We start from the raw sequence: 3534 nt of genomic DNA, 5'->3' as shown, positions 1-3534 counted from the left end.
TCAGTTACATTCTCCACCATAATATGGGCGGAGACGAACGGAGAAAGCGGCTTAGGAAAAGAGGCGGGGGGCGAAGAGAATGGTGGCGATGTGTTCATGTGTGTGTGTGTGTGTGTGTGTGTGTGACAGAGAGAGAGAAAGAGGGAGAGAGAGAGAGAGAGAGAGAGAGAGAGAGAGAGAGAGAGAGAGAGAGAGAGAGAGAGAGAGAGAGAGAGAGAGAGAGAGAGAGAGAGAGGGTAAGAGGGAGAACTGCTTTACCTTCACATGACACACCCGGGGGTCAGTCACATAGAACAACAAAGCCATAGAATATTACAGCCCAGTACCTGGCCCTTCGGCGCTTCTTTGCTGTACCAAACCATTTCCCTTCCCAGACCCACTGAGCTGTACCTGGACCATATTCCTGCATACCCGTCTCATTCATGTACCTGTCCAATTATTTATTGCATGTAAAAAGTGAGCCCGCATTCATCACGTCATCTGGCAGCTGAATCCACACTCCCACCACTCTCTGCGTGACGAATCCCCCCAATGTCCCCTTTAAACTTTTCCCCTTCACCTTTCACCCCGGTCACGTGGTTTTCTTCAGATGTTCGTGATATTTGTGATGACTTGCAGCAGACTGAAAAGCTTGATAATTTGATAGTGGATGTGTTGGAGATTCAGGAAAACACCAAGTTGGATAAGTCATCGGGACCGGATGAGATGTACTCCAGGCTACTGCGTGCTGCGATAGAGGAGATTGTTGAGCCTATGCCGATGACCTTTGCATCATCAATAGGGAGGAAAGAGTTTCCGGAGGATTTCTGAGTTGAAACTGTTGTTCCTTAATTCAAGGGAGGGAGCACAGATAGCCTAGGAAATTATGACCAGGGAGTATTTGCTCAGTGTCTGGTAAGTTGTTGGAGCAGATCTCGAGAGGCAGGATTTCTGAACATTTGGAGAGGTATAATATAATTAGGAATAGTAAGCATGACACTGTCAAGGGCAGGTCGTGCTTTACGAGCCTGCTTGGATTTTGTCAGGATGTGACTAAACGCATTGATGAAAGAAGAGCAGCAGATGTTGTGTATCTGGATTTCAGCTAGGCAGTTGATAAGGCACCCCATGCAAAGCTTATTGAGCATCTAAAGCGGCATGGGATCCAAGCAGACAGTGTTTCGTGGATCCAGAACTGGCTTGCCCATAGAAGCCATAGAGCTGTTGTCGACGGTCATATTCTTCATGGTGGGCGGTGACCAGTGGTGTGCATCAGGGATTTGTCCTGTGACCCTGAATGTTCGTGATTTTGAGAAATGACCTGGATGAGGAAGTGGAGGGATGGGTTAATGTTTAAAAATGACACAAAGGCATTGTGGATAGTGCAGAGGGCTCTCTGAGATTACAGCCGGACCTTGATAGAATGTAAAACTGGACTGAGAAGAGGCAGGTGGAGTTCAACCCAGATACATGTGAACGGGTTCATTTTGGTAGTTTAAAGTGATGGCAGAATACCGTATTAAAGGTGAGACTCTTGGTAGTGCGAAGGATCAGAGGGATCTTTGTGTCTGAGTCCATAGGACGCTCAAAGCAGCTGCACAGTTTGACGCTGTGATTAATAAGGCGTCCGGTGTATTAACCTTCATCAATCGGCGAATTGAATTTAGGAGCCTGGTGGTAATGCTGCAGCTATATGGGAACCTGGCCAGGCCCCCTGTGGAGTACTGTGCTCAGTTCTGTTCGCTTCACTACAGGAAGGATGTGGAAGCCACGGAAAGGGTGCAGATGAGATTTACAAGGATGTTGACTGGATTGGGGAGCATGCCTTATGAGAAAAGTTTGAGTGAACTCGGCCTTTTCTCCTTGGAGCGACGAAAGATAAGAAGTGACCTGACAGATGTGTACCAGATGATGAGAGGCATTGATAGAGTGGATGGTCAGAAGCTTTTTGCAAGGGCAGAAATGGCTGAGACAAGAGGACACAGGATTAACGTGCTGAAGAAGTGGTACAGAGGAAATATCAGGGGTAATCGTTTTACGCAGAGAGTGGAGAGTGCGTGGAATGGACTACCGGCAAAGACAGTGCAGGCGGAAAGGGTATTTTAAGAGACTTTTAGATAGGTGCATGGAGCTTAGTGAAATAGAGGACTAGAGGAAAGCCTAGTAATTTCAAAAGTACTGACATGTTCTGCACAACTTTGTGGGCCAAAGGACCTGTATTGTGCTGTAGGTTTTCTATGTCCCTATGAAAACTATGCAACTCAGAACATGGTCCCAGCAACATACCATCCAGGACTCTCGTTGTCTCCACAGAGTCTCCTTTTGTTACCCTAATTAACGAATCCCCTGTCAGGACAGCCCGGCTCTGCTCTTCCTCACATTCCCTTCTGAGCCACAGAACATTACCAGAGTCAACCAAACTGCTGTCAGCAACTACCACCATAAACCACACACACACACACACCAGTATCCGAAATGTGTGTTCGTGTGCCGGGGGCGGGGTAGGGTTGGGGGAAGGCAGGGCCGGATTGGGAATATATGACTGGTGATGTAGTTGACACTAGAGGAGCGGTGTCCACACAGACCTGTGTTGAGATTCTGAACCGAGATATCAATATCCGGTGGAAAGGGGATGCTTTGACAACAGAGTTCAATATCCCCTTCTTCATCACTCATCCCTCTGAACACAGAGAGGGAGGGGTGTAGCGGAGTGAGTTACAGAAAGGTTGAGGGGCGTAGGGGAGGTATGGGATGACGGAAAATGGGAGGCATGTTCCACGCACTCACCAGTCACTGCGTTAATAAAAACTTACCCCTGACATCTCCTCTGCACCTACTTCCAAGAACATTAAAACAGCCCTTTCGTGTAAGCCATTTCATCACTGGGAAAAAGCCTCTGCTTATCCGTACGATCAATGCCTCTCATCATCTTGTACACCTCTGTCAGGTCACCTCTCATCCTCCGTCTCTCCAAGGAGAAAAGGCCGAGTCCACTCATCTATTCTCACAAGACATGTTCCACAATCCAGGCAAAATCTTTGTAAATCTTTTTTGTAAAATTGCCATAGGTTCGACATCCTTCCTGCAGTGAGGCGACCAGAACTGAGCACAGTACTCCAAGTTGGGTCTGACCAGAGTCCTCGATATGCAACATTAAATCTCGGCTCCTAAATTGAATTTCACGATTGATGAGGGCCAATACACCATGCGTGTTCTTACCACAGAGTCAACCTGCGCAGCTGCTTTGAGCGTCCTATGGCCTCGGACCCCAAGGTCCCTCCGATCCTCCACACTACCGTCTCTTAACTGCAATACAATATTCTGCCAACATATTTGACCAATCAAAATGAACCAATTCTCACTTATCTGCCAAATCCCATCCAAGTTACGAGAGAAAGAGCGGCGAAAGAATCTTGATAAGGATAGAAATAGAGTGAGAGTGAGAAAGTGAGAGAAAGAGGGGGAGAGAGAGAGAGAGAGAGAGAGAGAGAGAGAGAGAGAGAGAGAGAGAGAGAGAGAGAGAGAGAGAGAGAGAGAGAGGGAGGGAGAGAGAGA

The sequence above is a fragment of the Hypanus sabinus genome, unplaced genomic scaffold (genome assembly GCF_030144855.1).
Source record: "Hypanus sabinus isolate sHypSab1 unplaced genomic scaffold, sHypSab1.hap1 scaffold_976, whole genome shotgun sequence".
Classification (NCBI taxonomy): domain Eukaryota; kingdom Metazoa; phylum Chordata; class Chondrichthyes; order Myliobatiformes; family Dasyatidae; genus Hypanus; species Hypanus sabinus.
The sequence above is the reverse complement of the archived record's forward strand: the minus strand, read 5'-3'. Positions refer to the sequence as shown.